General features: G+C 45.8%; 1 protein-coding gene across 24 annotated transcripts in view; it reads right to left on the bottom strand.

Moving 5' to 3' along the window:
• TRERF1 (transcriptional regulating factor 1) overlaps positions 1-25,498 on the bottom strand; it is a 227,221-nt gene that overhangs the window by 66,596 nt on the left and 135,127 nt on the right. For all 24 annotated transcript variants that reach the window (XM_073005981.1, XM_073005985.1, XM_007972567.3 and 21 more), the window contains one exon: positions 6,959-7,070. The gene's annotated coding sequence lies outside the window, so the exon portion shown is untranslated. The remainder of the gene's footprint in view (positions 1-6,958; positions 7,071-25,498) is intronic.

Raw genomic sequence — 25,498 nt, forward strand, 5'->3', positions numbered from 1 at the left:
AATATAAAGATAACCCGGACCAAACAGAAAAAGAGATGTGCCCTGTGACCTGGTTGAGCAAATGACTTCCCCTCCCTGCACCTCAGACTCAGCTTCTGCAGAATAAAGTTGGACCCGAGGAGCCCCAAGCTCTGTTGGACGAACCTCCTGAGACCCTGCCTGGCCTGTCCAGGACACTGAACAATCTTGGGCCAGGATATTAAGATAGCAGTGTTTCCCACCAATGACACCTGATCCCTAAGGATCTGAGCCTTTCAGGGAAACAGTGCTAGAAGTCAGGATATATGGATTTCAGTCTCAGTTCTGCCATATTTTGGGAAAGGGAAGAGAGTGAGCAGGGGTAGGAATTAGAGTGAACTCAAGCGCTCTCTCTCTCTCTCTCTCTCTCTCTCTCTCTCTCTCTCTATATATATATATATATATATATATTTTTTTTTTTGTGTGTGTGTGTGTGTGTGTGTGAGACGGAGTCTCGCTCTTTCTCCTAGGCTGGAGTGCAGTGGTGCGATCTCAGCTCACTGCGACCTCCGCCTCCTGGGTTCAAGCAATTCTCCTGCCTCAGCTTTCTGAGTAGCTGGGATTACAGGTATGTACCACCATGCCCGGTTAATTTTTTTTTGTATTTTAGTAGAGACATGGTTTTGCCATATTGGCCAGGCTGGTCTCAAACTCCTGATCTCATGATCTGCCCGCCTCAGACTCCCAAAGTGCTGGGATTACAGGCGTGAGCCACGGCGCCCGGTCTTAATGTTGTAATTTAAAAAAATAGAATAATGGATACGACTGGCATAATAAATACTGAAATATTTTTAGAAGGGTTCCACGCAACAGTGAGAAGGGGCTGATAGCCAATCTCCAGGGCAGCATGTGAAGATTTGATGTAGAGCACATTTCCACCGCTTTTATGTGGCTCTTTAAGCACAGAGCTCTTGGCCTGGGGCACCTCCTGCCTCTATACCCGCAATAACCCTGGCACCCCAAACTCCTCAGACAATGTGTCCCCTGGCTTCCTGGTCCTGAAAAGGGTCTCCATCTGCATCTAGGACAATCCCTTGTTGCACTGTACAGAGCTAGCCGACAACAGAACTCAACCTGAGGTGTCATCTGATGAAGAATTTTTAATCTACCAGGTAAGCTCTCCATGGGCAAGGTCAGTTAGATGGCGTTAGTAATCAATCTTGGTTCACAGCTCTGAGTAACCAGAATACAGAAGGGGCAGGAAGGATGAATCATGATGAGGACAGAGGCTGTTAACAGACTTTGAGGTTTGCTGCGGGGGACGAGGGGTGGGGTAGGGCTGGGCATTTAACTCCAGGCAAACAGGCTTGGCCACTCGGCTGGGTTGGAAATGCCCAATCATCTTGGGAGACTGGGATAACAAAGAAGCCCCCTCCCTAACTCTAACAATGTCCCTGCTTAGTCCCCCTAGAAACCTTCACCCTTCTAAATATTTGAGTAATGCTTGGAAAAAGATAAGAGGTGAACTTCAAATAATGTTTTGGTGCTCCCAAGAGGCTGAACTTTTAAAGTTGCCAATCCCTGTTTTACAGAAGTGAGGTGGTAGCCCAGAGGAGCTGAAGCATTAGTCAAAGAGACAGAAGCCATGTGGAAACCCATTCAAGACCTCCATGCTCATCAGCTACGAGTAGTCAAACACACTTGGGAAACCTGTTGTCAAATGTCAGCTGCAGGACTTCTGAGCGCTTTTGATAATGGGAGATGGTGCTCTAAGAGGGAACACAAGGCCATCTGTGGGGCTTTCTAAACCCTAGTTCCTACCACTTCTACACCCAGGATGCGTGAGGCTCCTTCTCCAGCAGCTCACCTTGGCTGCCCCATAAGACCAGCTCAAATCATCATCCAGCCTCATCCAGGAAGCCCTCCCTGACCATTCAAGGGCACCGTGCTTTTCCCTCTTGGATATCCACTCTGAGTAACTAACGATCTTATGAAGATGTTTTAGACTTTATGCATTTTTTTGGTTATAAAGTCCTCTTGTGATTAATGGACTTTAATTTTAGAGTAGTTTTAGATTCACAGCAACTTTATGCATTCTTTTATACTACTTGCCCACTGTACAAAGCCCAGAGTCACTATAAATAGCAGGCTTTGAAAAAAGACTTGTTGCCTGATAGATATCGAATGAGGAAACAACACATGTCTAGGTGTAATATAAAGGCATTTATTAGAAGAGGGCGTGAAAAGTGAAGTCTCATGCCAGGTGTAAGAATAGAGCTAAAGGACATTGACGACCCTTCTCCCCCAGCCCCACCACTGCTGAAAATGCGTCCTCAGAGTAGTAATGCAATCCCTTGATCTGGGGGCCCTGCATGGGGAACCTCCACAGTGAGTCCACACAGCCCCAGCCCCACTGCAGTACCAGGACACAGGGCACAGCTCAGCAGGAGGGCCAAGATCTGGAGTCTGGAGGTCTAGGCCCCATTTTCAGAACCCCTGGTTTACATCTTCCACAAACACTGGCCAGACCAGTGCGTTCTATCTTCCCTCAGATTATTTTTAAAAACACCCCAGTTCAAAGAACATCATAGCGAGGCCGGGATTCCCATATTTACATTAGATTTCTGCCTCCATTTTCACCCCATTTTATAAACCGGCTTTGTCAGTTTAAAAGCATCACCAGCAAGAGCACTGGCCTTGAAGTGGTCTGTTCTCAGTCATAGTTATATGAACCACCACTGACCAAGTGCTGATGATGTCCAAGCTCTGTGTTACAAGCTCTACAGGCATCGTTTCATTAAGTCCTTGAACAGCTCTATCCACTGTCCCCATGTGACCAATGAAGAAATGGAAGCTTAGAGAGATTCAGTTATTAAGTGGCAGAGCTAGGTTCAAACTCAGCTCTTTCTCCCTGCCCCTCAAAGCCCAAAAGCCAAACCACTGGCTCTGTAGACTCCCCTCCAATGAAAGGCACACCACCATGAAAAAGAAAAACCAGTCGCAGGAATGATGGGGAGAGGGGAAAAGGAAGAAGAGGCAGAGGGAAGCGAAGAAGGGTGAGAAGAAGGAGAGAGTAGCATAAGGAGGAAAGGAAGCCAGGGTCTGGATGAGAAGCCCATGGGATCTGGCTTCAGGTTCAGAAGACTTTCTGAAGAATGGGAATGAAGCAGGAGAGCTGCTGGTGACTGCCAGACAAACCACAAAATATGCAGAAGCCATTTCCTCCCTCAAGGAAGATAAACAATAGATTCATAAACAAAGTATACGAAGCTGTTCAGCTAGTTAAAACATTTTGGTAGCAACTCATATTCTTTGTGAGACTAAAGTTTGTCCTCGCCAATGGTCAACAGTTATCTTGGGGAGAGGGAAGGTGGGGAGAGAGGAGAGGAGAGGCACATATTCTCTCCCAGCCTTTCACCTGCTAGGCCTATGGCTATACCCTCTCTGAGCTTCAGGTCACTCTTCTGTGAAGAAATAGAAATTCCTGCCCAATAGGACTATTGTGGAGAAGAAAAAGATACAGTTTTGGCAAGATGGTAGACCAGATACCTTACCTGCCCCTCCTAATGGAAATAACTAATATGCTGGATACAATTTTAGATATGAAGACTGAATACACATTGCTGAGATAGTACAAACGAAAAAACCAAAACAAACCCAAAGCAGGAACCTTGGGAGGTGAGCTGGCATCAAAGCTGGCTTTTGCCCTGAGGGTTTCTGCTGAAACCTGGAGATTCTAAGTTTCCCAATGACAGCAGCACAGGGTTAACAGCCTAGGGAGACCCCTCCACAAAGTTGGGACTTCAAATGGCCCCACTCCACAAAATTCATTCGACTTGGTGAATGAGAAATAAATGCACAACACAGAAAGAGACTGCAAGAAAACTGGACCTTGGGCTGAGCAGGGAATGGGGGGAAAAACTCTCTCCTGAAAATGTGTAACCATAGCTGGACTTCACACAGGTTTGTAGCCTGAAGTATATTACTTGGGTAGCCAGAAAAGCCTTAACTAGAAAATTAATTTAAAGTGATTTTTGTTGGTAGTGCCCACCAGACAACTAGCAGAAGTTAATGCAAATCCTCTCTGGCAAAGACAACTCAACCCACACCTCAGATAATTCCCAAAGATAAAGTGCCAAGAAAAAATGAGCAATTCACAGGAAATAAGGCATTACGAACACCAGCCAGCAGAAACGGCAAGTGGCAGAACCAGACCTACAAAGACTTCAGATTTGGGAATTACAAGACACAAAATTATAAAATTTCTAAATACCAAATTTAATATTTTAAAGAAATAAACATCTTCAAATATGAGCAAGAAATGAGAGACCAGAAAAATCACCAAACAGAACTTCTAGAAATGACAAATAAAGAAAGCAAAAAGAAAAAAATCCAATGAATGGGTTAAACAGCCTTTAACACACATAATATATTAGTTAAATAGAAGATAGTTTTTTTGTTGTTTTTTGAGACAAAATCTGGCTCTGTCGCCCAGGCTGGAGTGCAGTGGTGTGATCTCAGCTCACAGCAACCTCCACCTCCAGGGTTCAAGTGATTCTTGTGCCTCAGCCTCCAGAGTAGCTGGGATTACAGGTGCATGCCACCACACCAGGCTAATTTTTGTAATTTTAGTAGAGATGGGGTTTCACCATGTTGGCCAGGCTGGTCTTGAACTTCTGATTTCAGGTGATCCACCCGCCTCGGCCTCCCAAAGTGCTGGGATTACAGGCACGACCCATTCCCCCAGCCAGAAGATAGATTTGAATAAATTATTCAGAGTTCAGCACAGAGAGACAAAGAGATGAAAAGTGTAAAATAGGTTTGAGGGCAGTGGCTCACGCCTGTAATGCCAGCACTTTGGGAGGCTGAAGTGGGTGGATCACTGGAGGTCAGGAGTTTGAGACCAGCCTGGCCAACAGGGTAAAACCCCATTTCTACTTAAAATACAAAAATTGGTCGGGCACAGTGGCTCGTGCCTGTAATTCCAGCACTTTGGGAGGCCGAGATGGGTGGATCACGTGAGGTCAGGAATTTGAGACCAGCCTGGCCAACATGGTGAAATCCCATCTCTACTAAAAATACAAAAACCAGCCAGGCATGATAGTGAACGCCTGTAGTTCCAGCTACTTGGGAGGTTGAGGCAGGAGAATTGCTTGAGCCCAGGAGGTGCAGGTTGCAGTAAGCCGAGACTGTGCCACTGTACCTCAGACTGGGAGAGAGAGAGATTCTGTCTCAAAAACAAAACAAAACAAAACAAACAAGCAAACAAAAAAAGTTAAGGTAGCTACTTGGGAGGCTGAGGTGAGAGTATCACTTGAGCCCAGGAGTTTGAAGCTAGCCTGGGCAACAGAGCAAGACCCTGTCTCTAAAACTATCTATCTATCTGTCTGTCTATCTATCTATCTATCTATCTATCTATCTATCTATCTATCTATCTACATATACGTATCTATCTATCTATCTATCTATCTATCTATCTATCTATCTATCTACATATACATATCCAGCTAGCTGGATAACCCCTGAAAAAACACACATAGAGTGTTTTTTCTATCTATCTATCTATCTATCTATCTATCTATCTATCTATCTATCTATCTATCATCTATCCAGGTAGTTAGCTGGGTAACCCCAGAAATAACAGACATAGAGTGTGTAAATTCCAAATAAGAAGATGGAAAATGGAATGAGGGGGGAAAATACCTCAACCTAAAAGAAAGAGCAGAAAAAATTAAATGTATATAAAGATGGTAGAAATAAATCCCAATTCATCAATAAAATACACCAGTTCTAAACATCTATGCACCAAATAGCATTGCCTCAAAACACATAAAGCAAAAATTTCAGCATTGCCAAGGAGCAACTGACAAACCCAGTGGGAGGCTTTAACTAAAACACCTCTCTCAATAATTGATAGATAATCAGACAAAATCAGAAAAGGATATACTATAGATGATTTGAGCTGCACAATAAGCTAACTTATTTTTCAATGATGGTACATAGAAAACTATATCCAATATTTGAAGATTTTTTTCAAGCACTTATGGGACATTTAAGAAAAAAGTTGCAGAGATAAAAATGTAAACAAGAAGCACACGGAAGTAGTTCGATGCATATTTCAAACTCTAAGAATCTAAACCTATTTTGTCTTTAAGGACAGAGACCCTGTCTTTCTTCTTCACTGAGATATCTCCAGAGTCTAGCACAGTGCCTGTCACAAAGGAGGCTGTAAATAGCCACTGAAGAATGAATGGTGAATGAATGATTCTCTACTGAAGATGGTGCAGGTTGCATGAGCAACCAGCAAGGCAGACACTGGAGATAACTAAAGCCCTTTCCGGGATGGAGGGGATGAGAGGACAAGGTGACTGGCACCAGTCCCTAGGGAGAATTTACACCAAAAAAGAAAGACGGAGTCATGACAGCCAAATCTTCAAATCTTCAAACCGAATGAGAGAGGCATGTGGAAGAGTCTTTGAAAGCCAAGTCTTTGTGGTTCCTAATGGCAGAGCAGAGGCCAGCAGACAGAACTTTCTAACAACTAACTGTCCAACACTGGCTGGAAACTGGCCTGACTGATTGTCTAAGGCCCCTTACGACTCTGTGTGGGACAGAAGTCCGTCTGGCAGGTACTGGGACTCTCAGGTCGTGGACTGAGTAGTCTTTCTCATTCTATCCTGTCTCAGAGATTTTTTCATTCAAAATTCCCTGGATACCCCATCCTGAAAGACCCTGTCCAAGGTCCCAGATTCAGGAAGTGGTGGAAGAGTAAGAAGAGCTGTATTCTAGACACTCAGCTCAGTCCTTTCTGCTCCATATTGGCCTCTCCTTTAACCAAAATGAGCATGCTTTAACCTGTAAGGCTGACACGCACTTTCTAAGTCTACCCTCATCCCAGGAAACCTCATTCTTCTAGCACATAGCAAGGGATTACAAACGCATACAGAATGTACTAAAATGAAAATTCCTCAGCCTTCCAGAAGAAGGAAAGTGAGCTTACCTTGACGTCCGCAGATGGCTGAGTTGGGGGCCTGGTTCTGGGGGCTTCTCCTGCGGCCGGCCAGTCATGCTGCTTTCATGCTGCTGGACAGATGGGAAGAGGAGGCCTGGTCCTATGGGGAAAGGAAGAAGGAAAGGTCATTTCCTCATCATTTGCTCCTAGCTCTCCATCACCATCCTGCAGAAGACACTACCAGAAATCCCAGGGAAATTCCTGAGGCTGTCCTCACCCACTCTTAGGTAACAAGAAAGCAGACAGGCATGCATTCAACAAACATTTCCAAAAGTCTGCAATGTGCCAGGCAGGGCACTGAGGAATGAGGCCACGGAGATGAACTGCATGGAGTCTCTGCACTTAGGAAACAGTCAGAAAGAGAGACAGAGAGAGAGAGAGAGAGAGAGAGAGAGAGAGAGAGAGAGACAGAGACAGAGACAGATAGACAGAGACAGAGACAGAGAGAGACCTGAGTCTCATTATAATATCATTTGCTAAGTGCTGTGGTTCCCCAAATCCATTCAACAGCGGACTTTCCTTATGGGGGAGCTACAGCAGCTTACAGGTGCCTTGGCATAGAGCTTCTCAAGTTATTTGTCATGAAGAACCAGTTTTTTCTTTTTTTTTTCCCCCCGAGACAGAGTCTCACTCTGTCGCCCAGGCTGGAGTGCAATGGCGCAATCTCGGCTCACTGCAACCTCCGCCTCCCAGGTACAAGCAATTCTCATGCCTCAGCCTCCCAAATAGCTGGGATTACAGGTGCCCACCACCATGCCTGGCTAATTTTTGTATTTTTAGTAGAGACGGGGCTTCACCATATTGGCCAGGCTGGTCTTGAACTCCTGACCTCATGATCTGCCCACCTCGGCCTTCCAAAGTGCTGAGACTACAGGTGTGAGCCACCGTGCCCAACCGAAGGACCAGTTTTTTAAAAAATTTCCACACCATTACAGATGACTACTTTAATATAATACAGTAAAAATGAACTGCTAGAAAAAGGAAATGAAAAGATACTGATACAAAGTGCAAGCTCACTTTTAAATTCTCTGATTCAACAGATTATTCCGTCAAATCGGCATGAAAGTTACTAAGCACCAACTCTCAGTTTGTGAACTTATCTCACGGACTGCTAAAGAGTTTGCAGAGAGCACCACTCCTGAGCCACAGATGAGTAGTAGCATTGCGATGGTAGAGACTTCCACATTGCACACCTTTCCTAAGATGTTTAGCTGATATCTTGGTTGAGAGAGGGAGGCTAGAAAGAGAAATGATTTCAAATTCAATCTCTGGACTATAAAAAGTTAGTTCAGAGAGTCTCTCTTTGGGAAGGACAACCACAGCAGGAGCTTTGGGAAAGTATGGCTCCACGCTGTCTGGAGACAGGTGGTGGCACCCACCTGCTGTGTTCAGGTAACAAAGTGTGAGGCTCATGGAAAGCTGTTCCTGGAGCCCTGTCTGCCTCCACCCTGAACTTCCCAACCCTAACTATGGCAACCCCACCCGAAGCTCCCTCCCTGAATGAGAAGAACAAAGAGTCATCTATTAAAATGGACTGGGACATTTCAGAAAATAAATCATTTTCAAAATGTCAAAAGGGCTGCTGGTATGCATTCCTACTATTTAATGCTATAAAATGATTTTTTTTTTTAAATGAGAAATCCTTTGTCTGTGACAGCCAGCTCCAAAAAAAACCTTTAACTGCCTATTTCCTTAATACTTGAGGGAGGCATTACAAGTCATTTTCACCCATTTGAATGTTTAAGAGAAAGTGCTCATTCTTCTAAATTCACTGCTTTTAAGTAGTTTTTATTTTAAGCTTTAGAAGAAGATAACTCTGCAGAAGAAAACTTCCTTTTTCAAAGCCTTTTTTTTTTTAATGCAAACACACATACACTCTCAATTCCTGCTTCAAATGTTAAATCATCTGCAATTTTGGAGTTTGTTGCTTATGAAATTCTAGCGATAAGCACATCACAAACATTCCTATAGCAACAGAGTGTTTTTGAAGCAACATCTGTAATGTTACAAAGATTGTATATCATTATCTCTGAATGTTGGCGAAGGGAAGGTTATGGGGAATAACTGTTTATGTACAAATAAGTCAGTACAGTAACTGGCAACCTGAATAGCAGACCTTACCGAGGAGCTAAGCATGGCACGGGTGGGAAGCAGGAATGCACTTCATTCTGTTTCTATGAATAAATTCACCATCCTTATCCTCTATGTGTGAAAATAACTCTCTAGGGTCCTCTCTGCAGCAGCATGAGCTCTTGGAACTGCTTGTCTTATGGGCAAGAGTTTGTCTTAAACAACCATATGGTCAACTTTTATTAGCCATCTACTATATGTCAGGCATGGAGCTAGACTCAGAGCTTCTAAAGATAGGTTCTTCTTCAAAGAGGCTCAAGAGAGACATATAAACAGATAATTACAATTCCCTAAGAAGAGATTATTGACTGGAGTTAAGAGAAAGGAAATGAAATTAACTAGCTCAATCCATTCGTCCAACTATCCATTCACTCATCCAATGTTGGCTGGTGCCTAGCATGTACTAGGCAAATGCAAGGCACTCGGCATACAAGAGCTGAGTGAGACCAATGTGTTCCTTACCTTCATGGAGCTTACGATTAAGTGGAAGAAGGAAACCAACATTAACAAATTAGATATAACTATAATACTGATCCCCTAAAGAAGCATAGCTAATGCATAATAGCATATGCCAGAAGGTGGACTAGCATGGACATGGGGCAGAAGTGCTTTCTTAAGGAATTATTCTTTAATATGAACCCTAAGAATAAATTACTGAAGCAAAGTAGAGAGGAAAGCAGGGGAAAGATAGAGAGCAAAGGTGCTGCTGGTCCCCCGAGTAGCCTGTGCAAAGGTCCTGTGACATGACAGAGCATGGTGTACTCTAACTAGGAGAGAAGGCTCTTAATCAGGATTGCACTGTTTCTTAACTTCACACTGTGCTCCAACCACTGTGGCATTCAAGACAGGCATTAAAGATGTACAGATTTGGCTGTGTACAGTGGGTCACACCTGTAATCCCAGCATTTTGGAAGGCCAAGGCGGGTGGATTGCTTGAGCCCAGGAGTTCGAGACAAAACCTGGGCAACATGGCGAAACCCTGTCTCTACAAAAACAATACAAAAATTAGCCAGGTGTGGTGGCTTGTGTTTGTAGTCCCAGCTACTTGGGAGGCTGAGGTGGGAGGACCACTTGAACTTGGGAGGTAGAGGCTGCAGTGAGCCGAGATCATGCCACTGCACTCCTGCCTGGGTGACAGAGCAAGACTCTGTCTCAAAAAAAAAAAAAAAAAAGTTGTACGGGTTTTTCCCAAAAGCACCCAAGAAGTTTTCTAGGGCAAATTAGGACCATACTGTGCCTAACTGCTAAATTCTCCCTCTTCCCAAACTGGCATGACACATCCAAAATAGGGGCACCCTTGCCCTCCCTCCCAATGTGTGATAAGTTTTAAGATTCTTATCTACTTGTTTTCTGCAGCAGTGGTAAATTCAGTCTGGCCGGTGGCAAAATTAGGTGGCCAATGCTGACATAGGGATGTGGATAAGCATTCTATTAAAATTATTGCTGGAGAAGCCTCATGGGGGGGTGTTACTTTCTAAGGAAGGTCATGCAATTTCATGCATTGCGTGTGAGCTTTGGAGCTAAGGAGACCTGGGTTCTGCCCTAGGTCTGGCCCTGCCCCTCACAAGCCGTATGGCCTTGTTCCACTTCTGTGAAATGAGGTTAGCAGTGTCTTCCTTGCTGATCAGGGAGATCAGTGAGAGCATAGGTCCCTCACTGAGCATGCTGCCCCTGCTCCCAATGGGCCCTGGATAAGTGGCAGCTGTTGCCAGCACTATGCCCAGTGAGTGGGGATAGTCATGCCCCTCCCTCTATGTGAATATCCACAAGAATCCACAAGGATTTCCCAGCCGGTGCTGACGCTGCAGGGCAGCTTTGCAAGGGCTCAGAGTCAGCTGTCACCGACCAGGGGTCTTGATGACTTGCTGTTTCTTGGTGTGTGCCTTTGAAGTCCCCAATCACTGTGCTGAGCGATCCCAGAACAATCCAGATACCTGGCCCCCACCCCTTAGAAGTCAGTAGAACCTCCCAAGCTGAGACAATGAAAAAACTCTCCAGACATTGCCAAGTATCTCTTGCAAAATCAGTCCCAGTTGAGAACTACCACTCTACTATGTACAGAAAGGCCTAGCCACAGCAAGGATTACCCAGCTCACAAAACCAGGGTGCTTACAGATAGCTCCTCCCAGGAGCTCAGGGCCTGAAGCCAGCATACCTGGGTTCTAGTTCTAATTCCAGCTCCACCATAATGATTAGGGTCCTCTTGGACAAACAGCCGAATCCCAGATGGCAGGGGAGGTGGAACAGCTACTATATCGCAAAGGCCAAAAAGGCCAAAGAACAGCTACTATATCCCATTCAGACCAGGCATGTTGCTAGGACTTCCCAGACAGTGCCTCTAGTATTTACAACCATCCTGCTGAGGTGCTGCAGGGATCACCATTCTACAAGGGAAGAAGGGAAGGTCTGATGCCTTGCCCAAGGTCACAGAACTGAGTGGTGGAGCCAGAGCTTTAAGGGCCAAATCCCATCCTCTTTACCCCATCACTCTACCTCCTTACAGGCGTAGAAATCTTATCTCCTTCCCATATGACCAGTAAAGAGGCAGCCCTGGAGGGTTGTGTGACTTTCCAAGGACCTGTCACATTCATCATGCCGCCCAGCAAGGCCAGAATCTTCCCACAGCCCCACACTGCTATCAGAACCTCAGTTTCCCTTCTGTGCAATGGGGGTGACAAATGCCACGTCACACGCCACACTGCTGTTGGAGTTAAGGGAGAGTGAAGATGAGGAGTCTTAGGGAAGGAAGGAATTAATATGCAGAAACAAACACTTTAAATGAGTATCTAAAAGCCCAAATCAAAGAGGGGTTCTCTGCAGCCACAAGGCCGTTGAAAAGAAAAGAACAGCTCATGTCTACCAGACCGGGGACGGGGGGTTCAGCCAGGGGAAGGGAGGGACACAGGATATAAACTATGAAGCAGGACCAAATGAAGTGTGAAGAATTCCCTCCATGCCACCCACAATTCATTAGAAATTGGCGCAGATTTTTAAAAGAAGAAAAAGGAGCAGGGGGAGGGGGATGGAGGAAAATGGGGAGGAGGAGGAATTAAACGTGAGACAGGCTCCACAGAGCATCTGAGAAACGGCGCAGAGAGGAATCACTGCAATGAGATCCCAGGCTCCAGTCACCTAGGGACCCACCGTTCTGTCAAATGAGTTCTATGTGGAGATGCTAGGAGATGTAATTTTCAAGTGAGGCCCAGAAACTTTTCAGATATGAGGAAAACTTCCATTCTCTCTCCAAATATCTCTCCTTTTTTTTTTTTTTTTTTTTTTTTTGGACAGAGTCTTACTCTGTCGCCTGGGCTGGAGTGCAGTGGCGCGATCTCGGTTCACTGCAACCTGTCTCCCAGGTTCAAGCAATTCTCCTGCCCTAGCCTCTTGAGTAGCTGGGATTACAGGCATGCGCCACCATGCCCGCCTAATTTTTGTATTTTCAGTAGAGAGGAGGTTTTGCGATATTGGCCAGGCTGGTCTCGAACTCCTGACCTCAAATGATCCACTTGCCTCAGCCTCCCAAAGTGCTGGGATTACAGGTGTAAGCCACCACGCCTGGCCAATCTCTCCCTTCTTTTGATGCCCTTCCTCTCTCTCCATGGAGGCTGAGTAAATAATTTTCATGCACTGGAGGAAGGTGATCCTGCCCAGACCATGACTGCTTAATCAGGCCCTCGTGTATCTGCTCATTCCAGAGCACAGAAGCTTGGGCCTTTCACACCAATATCAGAACAGCTCAAACACTGACAGCATGTAAGGTGGACTCACCACAGGCCAACATGGGTGACAGGCTACCATCTGCTCCCCAACCTCAGGCTGCCCACCCTCCTTGCTCACAGCTCCAACCAGCGTGTCTTTCAAGTCCTCAGACACACCAAGCTCTTTTCTACCCCCGGGGCCTTTGCACATGCCAGTCCCTCTGCCTGGGATGCAGCTCTCCCCTCATTACCATCTAATTGTCTGTCAGGCTGTAGCTTCGGGAAGGTGTCTCCAACCCTTTGAAATTTAACGGGGCAACAGCATTTATCAGAGTTGTAATTACTCAATTATGTGATTAACGAGTTGGTCTCCCCAGTCAGACCATTAGCTCTATCAGGGCATGGGTTGTGTCTAATGGCCTGGCACAGCGGTCAATCCTGATTGCACATCAGAATCACCTGGAGCTTTAGAAACCAGGGATGCCTGGGTTCCACGTGGGCTCTTATTGAACACCTTGTTAAACAAGAGCGTGTAAAGCTTGCCAGGTGGCTGTGATATGTGGCCAAGGCTGAGACTGACGACTTGAAGAAGAGGACCTTGGCTTATGTCCTAGAACAATTCTGAAGCGGTGCAGGCAGTTATACTAATGGTAGGACCTTGCTCCCTTTGCTTGCGTATACAATGTATCACTTAAATGTGTTCCACCTAGAGATTAATTTTGAGGAAATTCCAGAAGAAGAAAACAAAACCCTCATTGTTAAAGAGGAATACTATTCCTTTCATTAAGTGCTCCCCCACACGGCCTCCTCCCCGACACTCCTCTGTCCCCTTACCCGGGTTTATCACCTTCATCCTAAGGGCCACAGGATTAACTTGATGTGTTTCTGAAACACACTTAAATATTTGGAGTAAAATCCTTTAATTTTTAATTAAAACAGGCCCAGCTATATTACACAGTAGAATATAAAATTCCACATTAAACTTTATTAAAACAGGAGAGTTCAAGGCCATTTCATATTGGAACGGGCCCTCCAGGCCAGCCTCAGGTGGACAGGTAGAGGTGTTTGCAGAAACTCACCCAGGGGACACCAGGGGGTGGGTCATCTGTGTTGATCCGGCTTTCCCAGGACAAGTCAATGGCAAACTGTTTTTCTCTACGCAGTTGTGCTTACTAAAGGGGAGAGGGTAAGATGTGTGTGTCTATTTATAAAAGATCCAATCGCTATTACAACAGCACACGAAGTAACAATTCCAATTCCCTGATGAGCTTCCCTAGCCCAACAAAGGCACTGCTGCAGGGAGTCCCAGGACACGGGAGCAGGAGACTCTGACTGAACTCACCAAAATAGGAGCTCTCATCAAAGCGGTGGTTCTCCAACATTTGGGTCCACACGAACCATCCTGGGGACTTGTGAAGAATGAAGCTTCCCTTCACACCCACCAGGTTGGCCATAACCCAAAAAACAAAATCACAAGTGTTGACCTGCAAGTGGAGACACTGGCACCCTATGCATTGCCAGTAGGGATGGAAAATGGTGTAGCCACTGTGGAGGGCAGTTCAGGCGGTTTCTCAACACATTTAAACATGGAATTACCATGTGACCCAGGAATTCTGCTTCTAGGTATATAACCCACATCACTGAAAACGGGTACTCCAACAGAAACTCGCACACAAATGTTCCCAGAAACATTATTCACAGAGCCAAAAAGGTGGAAAGAACCCAAATGTCCATCAACTGATGAGTGGATAAACAAACGTGTTTATCCATTATATTCCAAACTCATCCATTATATTCATACAATGGAATATTATTCACCAATAAAAAGGAATTAAACACTAATACATGCAATGACATGGATGAACCTCAAAAACGGTGTTAAGTGAAAGACGTCGAAGACAAAAGGTCACATACTATATGGTTCCTTTAATCTGGAACATCCAGAATAAGCCAATGCATGGAAACAGAAAGCAGGTTAGTGGTTGCAAGGGGCTGGGGAGGGGAGGATGGTGAGTGGGTACAGGGTTTCCTTCTGGGATAACAAAAATGCCTTGGAACTAGACAGAGGTGAGGTTGCCCAACATTGTGAATGCAGGAAATACTTTAAAATGGCCGTGCCGCCATAAAGAAAAACAAGATCATGTCTTTTGCGGGAACATGGGTGGAGCTGGAGACCACTGTCCTCAGCAAACTAATGCAGGAACAGAAGACCAAACATCCCATGTTCTTACTTATAAGTGGGAGCTAAATGATGAGAACTTATGAACACAAAGAAGGAAACACAACAGACACCGAGGTCTACTTGAGTGGGGAGGGCGGCAGGAGGGAGAGGAGCAGAAAAATTACAATTGGGTACCGGGCTTAATTCCTGGGTGATGAAATAATCTGTATAACAAACTCACGTGACATAAGTTTACCTCTGTAACAAACCTTCACATGTATCCCCGAACATAAAATAAAAGCTAAAAATTTTTTACATGAAAAAAAAAAATGACCGATGGTTAATTTTATGTTAGGTGAATTTTGCCTCATATATATTTTTTCTTTTTTTAAAAGAAGCTTCCTGAGCCCTACCATTAGAGACTTTAACTCATTAGGTCTGGGCTGGGCCCAGGGACCTATTTTTTAAAAGAACATCCTGGGTGACTCTGAGATGGGTGGTCCCCAAACACAGCCTACAATGCAGGGCCGATTTGTGTAAACAATGTCTTTTCTTTGGATGAATCCATAATGACTGATACTATTTACCTACTGAGTGCCAAGTATCTGCCAGGCACTGTGTTTGGTGCTTTTACATGCACTATCTCAGAATCATACTGCAAGGGAGAAATGATCTCTTTTATTTTGTAGATAAGAAGATGGAGGCTCAGAGAGGCTAAGGGCACAGAGCTAACAATGGATTCAAATCAGTATCTGTCTGACTCCACAGACCATATTTTTTCTCTCTCCTTACTCTATGCCACTGTGTTCTTCAACAAGCTCTTTCAGGCAGCAGGAATATCATCTCTGTGTTATATGTGCAAAATGCTCTTTATGTCCCAGACTTAGACCGTCTTACTCCAAGGTGTGGTCTTTAGACCTGAAGCCTTAGCATCCCTGGGAATTTATAGACTCTCAGTCCTCACCTCAAGTTTGCTGAATTGGACTTTGCTATCCCCAGATAATTCATATGTACATTGAAGTGTGAGCAGCACTGGCCTTTCTATAGCTGTGCTGTCCAATATGGCAGCTACTACTAGCTGTAAGTGGATATTTAAATATTAATTAAAATAAAATAAACTTAAAAATTTACTTTATTTTATTATTCTGTTTTATTTATTGAGACAGGGTCTCACTCTGTCACCCAGGCTGGAGTACAGTGGCACGATCAGGGCTCACTGCAGCCTCAACCTCCTGGGCTCAAGTGATCCTCCCACCTCAACCTTCCAAGTACCTGGGACTACAAGCATGCGCCACCAGGGGTCTCCTTTAGCAGAGACAGGTTTTTGCCATGTTGCCCAGGCTAGTCTCCAACTCCTAGGCTCAAGCAATCTGCCTGCCTTGCCTCCCAAAGTGCTGGGATTACAAGCATAAGTCACCGCACCCAGCCTAAAATTAAACTTAACTCAGCTTTTCAGTTGCACTAACTACTTTTTTTTTTTTCTTTTTTAAGAAACAGGGCCTCACTCTGTCACCCAGGCTGGAGTGCAGTGGCTTGCTCACAGCTCACTGCAGCCTCTAACTTCTGGGCTCAGGTGATCCTTCTGCCTCAGCCTCCCAAAGTGCTAAGAGTACAGGCATGAGCCACCACGCCCCGGCCTATACATTTTAAGATGCTCAATAGCCATATGTGGCTAGTGGCTACCATATTAGACAGCACCAAATAGAAGATTTCCCTCAATGCAGAGAGTCCTATCAGACAGAGCCCTCAGAGCAGCACAGCTAAACTTTGGCATTTGTGACTCTGTGGGTTGGATAATTCTTTGTTGTGGGTGGGGCTTTCTGCACAAGGCACAGCAGTAGTTCTCAACAGGGAGTGATTTTACTCCTCAAGGGATACTTGGCAATGTCCAGAGACATTGTTGGTTGTCACAGTTGGGGGAGTTCTACTAATATCTAATGGGTAGAGGCCGGGGATGCTGTTAAACATCCTGGAAGGCACAGGACAGTCCCCAACAAAGAACGATCTGGTCTCAAATGTTAGGAGGAGAAACCCTGCTCTAGAGTCATCAAGAGAACACTGCCAGTCTCAGCAGAACTGGTAGCAGGAGGCTAAGGAGACCAAAGAGTACCTACCCCCAGCCATTTGCCAAACCCCAAGAAGCCTTCAGAACTCTGAGAAGCTACTCTCCAAGAAAGCAGGTGTCTACTTTTGCCAAAAATGCAGAATAAGAAGTTCTGGTTTCCAGAAAAATCTATAACTCATTACTAAAATGAAGTCCCTGCACTTCCAATCCCGAGGGCAAGGAAAGGAAAAAATTCCTTTATGGCATTGATGTTTGAAATGTGTAATAAATTCTGCATGGAAACCACAATCTGCTGTTGGTTAGGTGTAGAGATATATTACTCATTCAGCTGTCCATTCATCTATTTATTTATAAATATTTATTGAGCACCTACTATATGTTGGGTACTCTTTTAGTGTTCGAAACATAGCAGGAAACAAATAAAAGGTCCCTGCCCTTGTGGAGCTGATATTCTAGTGGAGGAGAATAACAGTATACAAGTAAGCAGGCACATGTGCAATGTCATGGCAGATATGATGAGTGTTATGAAGGGAAATAAAGCAGGGTAAGGGTCAGAGGAATGATGAGCATGGGTGGGGCCTATCCATGGTTACCTGAAGAGGTGACATCTGGGCATAGGCCTGAATGAACTGACTGAACCAGGTGAATCAGGGAAGGAAGAGAGTCCCAGGCAGAGGACACAGCAGCTGTGTCCTTCCACTCTTTGGTGGAATGAGCTTGGTGAAGGGAGCCGGCAGGTGCGGTCAGTGAGGCAGGAGGCCAGGCTGTAGGCATAAGAGATCATGGAGGGCTATGAGCAGAGGAGAGATGGGGTCTGATTCACTTTTCACGTGGAGAACAAACTATAAGAGGACAAGAGTGGAGAGAGCTGTTGTCATCTTCCAAGTAAGAGCGGGTGCTGGCTTATTATTAATTCATTAATTAAATCATCAACATTAATACTAATTCTCTACTGGGCCAATGCTATTACTCTTCTATTTCAGATATATCATGGGCAGACCAAGCATCACATTCCAGCTACTTCTACAGGAAAACGCATTCTGAGTTTCATGATCAATTTGAAGCCTTTTCCATCCATCTTGGTTTTAAGCTGGGGACTGTGTGGTTGGACAGAAGACAGCAGGAAAGGGAGTCAGGGATGAGGGCAGATTAACAGGAGGAAAAAGGGCATCTCCCCCATCATGCCTTTCCCCAGAGCCGCAGAGAACAGCGGTCTGAATGGAACCTTCCTATCATACTCCTTCCAAGGTTTGTTGGGCAGCAGATAGATGAGTCCCAGCTGTCTTGCTCCAGGCTGGCTCTCCCAGAAGGATGGCATTGCAGCTGTGTCCAAAAGAGAGCTATGGAGTCTTTCTCAGAAACAGGAAGCCCTACTTTGGAGTTTCCGAGGATTCAAGGCAGCACTGGATCATGGAGTCGGTAGAACTGGGGCTGAAGAATCCCCTTCTGCCGCTTACTAAATGCACAACAGGCACGCCACCCAATCTCTCTGACCCTCGGCATTCCCCTCTGTAAAATGGAAACAACCTCCGTGGCCTCTCAGAGTGGTTATGATGGGTCGAAGCAGACAATGCTGGTGCTGGGTGTGCTGAGGTCTGGGCATCCGCACCTTCGGGAGCAGATACAGATGCTCCATCCTCCTCGGGCACGCGGGTTTGCGTTGTACTCGCATCCAGGTAATTTGGCTTTACCCATGGAAAGGGGCTTCCCTTTAATTCATTGACTCCACACACATGCACTGGGTCTTAATGCTGGGTGTCATGTTTGGAAGAACAGTCAGAGGCAGTCCCCACTCTCCAGGAACACAAGGGCAGTGTGGGAGACAGAGGGCAGTGTGGGAGACAGACACGAAATAGGTTCTACCAATCTTCTTTCTCCTTCAGTGCCTGGTTGCCCAAATAGTTTTCTTGCCTTCAGACTAGAGCACCCAGCCTTTTGGGGCCTACAGATTCCCCTCATCTACCCACAGCTTGCAGCCTCGACCCTGGGGGAGTGCCCTCTGCTCATCTCCAGACTGGCAAGCGGGCCTGATTGTTTTTGCTGAAGCAGGAAAAGATGGTGAGAGAAAGGCAGGGCTGGCTGGGCAGAGAGGGGAACCAGCAGAAGGCTTGCCTTCAATAAGGCTTTCCTTCCAGACCACACTTCCAGGACACCCACTTGTGACCCTGAGATTGCCTGGGGTTCGGCATCTCTCTGGTGCTTCCCAAGGAATGTCTTTCAAGAGAAGGCTCTGGCTCTGAGTCATCTGAAGCAGAGAGGAGACCTTGTAAAAATAACTCTAAGTATGAGGCTCCTGTATTCATATTATTCACGATACAAAGAACAAAAAAGCAGGGCAGGAAGCAGAGGAGGAAAGTGTCGTTCACATCAGTTTTCTTCATATGACAAGCAGCCAGGAACTCACTTGCTAAGCTCCATCTCTCTCTCTCTGTTTCTCTCTCTTTCCTTGGAGTGATTACATAAGCTGGAAAAGGGGTCTTCTCTGCAACATCCTAACTCTCCCACCAGCCCCTCTTCATCTGTCGCCTGTAAATCTGAGCCTTCCCAGTAACCCTTACCAGGATGCAAACATGCTCAAGTTGTGCCCTCTCCTGGGATGTGGGCCCCAGAACAGGGAATTCCCTTGAAGACCCAAGGGCCTTCACTGAGCCCCAGGGGTCGGGATTTCTGGCACTGTGACCATATGAGGGAGAATCTATGGGAGAGGCTGGCAGGATTGGCCAGGTCCCTGAAGGCATATGTGGTGGGGCTTCCTTGAAAGACCTTGGATTTCAACATGTTAGGAGATGTGGGCCTTGGGAACTCTCCTGGTCATATTCAGGACTTCCTGGGCTCCAAGTTGGGAGGTGCTGCAGATTCACTTCTACGCTGCCTTCTGACAGCCATAGTCTTCATGGATCATGGAGGTAAGGACAGGGATTTTGAGACAAGGATGAGAGCCTAGTAAGACAAAAAGCAAAGGAATAAGCCAGGATCCAGGAGAGATGAGAAATAAACAAGATCCTGGGAAACAGGGAACAGCCGGACGTGCGGCCCTAAAGGGTTTTTTTGCGCTTATCAGGCAGGGCCCCTTCTGGAGAGGTGCCATAGTGGTGGTCCTGACCTCTTGTGGCTCATAATTGAAGACTAATTACTTTTAGAAAAGTGCATGTACATATTAGGAAATGAAAACCTCTACCATGGCATGGTAAGTATAAGCTTCAGCTAAATTCAGAACTCTAGCTGATGCCAATAAAAAGAACTATTAGCAAATTCACTGCTTTGTGCTTTGTAAACATCTCTATTCACAAGAAAACATGCTTTAGAGTATGAGTCTACCCTGACAGAACTCTTCATCAACATAAATCCCTTGTTTTACAACAAGAAGCCAAGCTCACCCGATGCATTCAAATGTGCACAGTTAAACTAGGGCAGAGGTCCCAGCAAGCCTTGCAAAATTAAGCTCATGCATCTAAAAAAATACTGGCCGAGTGCCTCAACGCGAGGCATTGTTCTCCGTGACTGGCATGCAACAGTGAACAAAGAAGACAAAACTCCCTGCCCTCATGGAGATTTGATTTTAATAGGGAGACACAGAAAATAAAAATCATTATAATTAAAGTGTATAGTGTATTAGATGGCTGTAGATGCTACGGGAAAAAATGAAATAGGAAATAGCCAGGGAAGCCCTCTCTGAGAAGGTGACATCTGAGCAAAGGCCTGAAGGAACAAGAACAATGAGATCCGGGGAAAGAGCATTCTAGGAGGAGGAACAGCAAGAACCCTGCTGGTGGGTACATGCCGGATGTGACTGAGGAATTAGAAAGGTGTGGCTGGGACAGTGAAAACCAGGAGAAAAGCGGTAGGAACAAGGTCAGAGATTCTAAACGTGATTTTAAAACAAAACAGAAGTATGCACTTGATGGAGTGAATGGGTTGGTTGCATAGGGAGCTTAGGAAAGGCCAAGGTAAGGAGGTGTCAGCTGAGCTGAGACCTAAATGAGCAGAGCATGAAGATGTGAGGAGAGAATGTTCACAGCAGTGGGGACAGTGAGTGCAGTGACCCTGGTAGGGATGAGCATGCGTGTGGCAGGTGCGCAGTGGGTGGGATGAGGCAGCGTGGTAGGAGGGGGTCTCCATTATGGAGGGTAGTGGTCTCCACCTGGAGTGATTTTGCCTTCCAGAGGACATTTGGCAGTGTCTAGAGACATTTCTGTTTCACGACTAGGGAAGTGCTATTGGCATCTGGTGGGCAGGGATGCTGCTAAACATCTTACAATGTGCAGGACAGTCCCTTTCAAGACAGAATTCTCTAGTTCCACATATCAATAGCACTAAGGCTGACAAACCTTGATGCAGGGCCTCACAAGTCACACTAAGAAGTCTGGGTGCTCACAGAAGCACACACCAAGGACTTTCTGATGCCTCGTGCCTGCTGGAGTGTGATCCTTACACGTGGCACATCCAGGTCTAGAGTACACACGTTGGGATGAAAGAGAAGGGCTCTAGGATCAGCGCTCAGAACACAGAAGCAGGGGTAGAGGCAAAGAGGCTGTGACGAGGTCACCCTAACCTAACTTGGAGCTAAGAGGGAGCTCCTGGAGTAGAGACAAAGGAGGTCAAATGAAGGGGGGCCATTGGGCTGTCTTCCAGCAGCTGATGTCCTTCAAGAGACCAGGTAGGGCCCCTGGGTCAGGGTTGGGGAGAGGAACACCACCCCCCCACCCCGCCACCCCTCGACGTCATAGCAAAGTAGCTGAGGGCTGGAGAACGCAGCAGGTCTGAGCAGTGTGGAAGGCACAGGTTGGGACCAGTGTGCAGACAGCTCAAGGCTCAAGAAGGACATCATCAGCAGAAACACAGGCAGAGGCTGAACAGGAGGGACTTGGGTGGGGGTGCTCTCCTTTCAGGGGAGAGGATGCCCACACCTATCCTCACGGTACCTGGAAGATACACATGAGGACCCAAGGGAGGCCTAGAAAATAAGAGGCTGTTTTGGGATGATCTCAGATTTGGTTCCTCCTGCAGAATCAGTTGTTCTCTGCTCCACTGGGGGTGGGGGCACCTGGACGTCAGGCTGCCTCGCTAATGCGTCACAAATGGCATTTCGAGTCACAAGCTATTTCATTTCTCCCCCAAAGTCAAGAAAGTCCATGGGTCTGGGGAAGTGGCTGTGATGACCAATGACTCCGGCATGCAGTTAACCCCAAGCATGCACCTCCTCCTCCCCGCATTGCTAATCTTGATGATTCATCCAGAGAGGCCGGTCTGCCTCAGTAGAAAGAAAATCTAGGTGAGGGTCTCATTACTAAGAAATGAGAAGAATGCCTCAGTGCAGAAGCAGTTAAGAACCCTTCCTGGTCACTATCCAAAGAAGCTTTTCTAACTTGGGGAGGATAGATGAAGGGGGTTGCCTCATAGTGACTTTGTTCTAACAAAATTTTGGATGGCATTTTCAGGTGCATGCTTACGTGTGCACAAGCAGGCAGACACCTTCATTAATACTCTTGAAAACACCTTTGCAAACATTATGACAGTGAGAGGAGTCTAGCATGACTGACTCCATCTTGCCTCTATCCCCGCAAGCCAGCTGTCCTCCCTCATTCCTGGGTGTAGACCAAGCTAACCATGGGAGGAATTTAGTTTATCATTCTAACTTTGAAGCAAGGAAGATAACAGTCCCTCCCTGAAATGAACCCCCTCCTTGCTCAGGGACCAAAATGGCCTTTGTAATAGTAATCAAAGGCCACAAGATTAGGATTATGGGAGGGGCCTGAATTCTGCTAACATGTAGGTGTAGCTAAAGGATAACCAGCCATCCCCCCCAGCTTGCCTTTTTATAATCCCTTGCTACTCAGTAGTCATGTGGCCAGAGGTCACAAGATTTGTGACTTCCCCAATTGCTCCTATAGATAACATCACCACTGTAGAACCTAAGATGGGTCTTTTGAGATGCTTTTCAGACTTTTGCATTTTGGCAACCAACTGACTCTACCTGGACCTGGGACTCATGACGACCTGTCCTGTGGCCCTCTAATGTAGAGGCTGACTCAGCGCACAAGTACCATTTTCCACAGCCCTATGATTTCAACCCTCACCAATCAGCAGCACCCATTCCCCTGTCCACAAAATTATCCATAGAACACCCTAGCCTCTGAGTTCTCTGGGAGACCAATTTGAGTAATAACTCCAGTCTTTCCGCTTGGCTGGCTCTGCCTTTGTCTACTGCAACACTGTGGTCTCAGTGAATTAGTTTTGTCTGTGAAGCAGGAAGGAAGAACCTGTTGGATAATTATACCCTCACTCAGCACTAATTTCCTCCTCAATAGTTTTTGTTTGTTTTGAGGCAGAGTCTTGCTCTGTTGCCCAGGCTGGAGTGCCGTGGCATGACCATGGCTTGCTGCAGCCTCAACCTCCCAGGCTCAAGCAATCCTCCCACCTCAACCTCCCAAGAAGTTGGGACTAGAGGTGCGCACCATCATCCCTGGCTAATTAAAAAAAAATTCATAGAGACAGGGTCTCATTTTGTTGCCCAGGCTGCTCTTGAACTCCTGGGCTCAAGCAAGCCTCCTGCCTTGGCCTCCTGAAGTGCTGGGATTACAAGCGTTAGCTCCAGAACTCAATAATTTTTAAAATAACATTCTTCTCCACATATAAAACATGTTCACTGTAAAAATTTTAGAAAACAGATACAAAATAAAAAGAAGAAAAACTCCATCACTTGCTGAGAATTTTTTTTTACTGAACTTTTTAAGATATAGTTGAGATTATATTGTATACATACTTTTGAATCCTGCTTATAAAATAAGCATTTTGTCATGTTATTAAAAGTTCTAGGCTAGGTGCAGTGGCTCACACCTGTAATCCCAGAACCTCAGGAGGCTGAGGCAGGCGGATCACCTGAGGTCAGGAGTTTCAAGACCAGCCTGGCCAACATGGCGAAACCCTGTCTCTACTAAAAATACAAAAATTAGCTGGGCGTGGTGGCACATGTCTGTAATCCCAGCTACTCGGGAGGCTGAGGCAGGAGAATCGCTTGGAAGTTGCAGTGAGCCGAGATCGCACCACTACACTCTAGCCTGAGTGACAGGACGAGACTCTGTCTCCAAAAAAAAAAAAAAAAAAAGTTCTTTGTAAATACTAGTGTTAACCATTGAATAATAATCCACTCTAATGCTACAAGAAATAGGGGTCCATATTCTCCAAGGTCTTATTTCACTGAATGCAGGTAGTTTTAAGCCAACACTCAACACTGAATACAGGAAATTTCTGAGCACTTACTACTGAGTGCCAGGCACTCTACCCCTACCATGTTGGGTGGCTGTGGGGACAGCTAACACTGGACTGACACAGACAAAATTTCTTTCTTTTCTGCAGTCTTGGGAAAGAGTCACTTCACTTGGTACAGGGTCATATTCCACTGTTTTCAGTGAAACAGCCAAGACAAAACCTTTATTCAGTTGAGAGGAAGCTCTAGGCTCCAGTTAGGCACTGGAATAAAGGAAATGCGGGTTAGGTCCCAAGAAGCAGAGGTAATGGGGACAACTGAAAGGCTCCAGAATGGATACTCAGGGGCTGGACAACTACAGCCTGTAGGCCAATCAGCTGCCTGTTTATGTAAATAAAGCTTTATTAGAACATAGCCACACCCATTCATTTCAGTATTATCTACAGCTGCTTTTAGCTGCAACGAGCAGAGTTTAGTAGTTGCAATAGAGACCGTGGCTGCAAGCCCAAAATATGTAGTACCTGGTCCTTTAAGACAACATTGGTTGATTCCTGTATTGGGAGGCCAACCATCCTCCAAAATTGATGCTCTCCCTTCTTTGGCTAAGAGTCCTCACTTAGAGGTACTCTGAAGTGTGGCCAGCCAGGGACTGTATTTCCCAGCTCCTCCTGCAGCAAGGTGGAACTCCCTGACTAGTTCTCTCCAATGAAATGTGGGCCAGGTAACCTATGTCGCTTTTGGGTCAAGGTGGTTAGGAAGCGGGTGAGCCTTCTCCATCATCTGTTTCCCTTCCACCTGAATGAAGCGTCCTCATAGGCCTGTGGCAGTGTTTCTCCACCTTTTCTTCATTGTTGCCCTCCTAAGGGGCCTTTTTAGACATTTTTTTCCTAATCACTTTCCTCCATGACATTTTCACAACACAGATATACTCTATATCTGCTTATGTACCATGTAGATGTCTGTGATTTATGCATCAAAATGTAAGATTTTTCAGCCTCCAAGATCTTTGCCCCCTTGGGCGTGATACTGCCCCCATTTGAAGATGCATGCTCCAGAGTATAGCAGAGTGACAGAGACAAGGCATGTAGATCCCTTAATTACCTTGTAGAGGAAAGCCAGTTACAACCAGAAACACTTGCATTGACTGTTACAAGGGCAAGAAATAAACTTCCTTCATGTTAAACTCCTGAAATGTGGGAGATGATTACAGCAGCTAATGTTGCCCTAACCAATACAAGCTCTTAATTTGATTGTTAAAAAAAGTATG

This window comes from Chlorocebus sabaeus, chromosome 17 (assembly GCF_047675955.1).
Source record: "Chlorocebus sabaeus isolate Y175 chromosome 17, mChlSab1.0.hap1, whole genome shotgun sequence".
Classification (NCBI taxonomy): domain Eukaryota; kingdom Metazoa; phylum Chordata; class Mammalia; order Primates; family Cercopithecidae; genus Chlorocebus; species Chlorocebus sabaeus.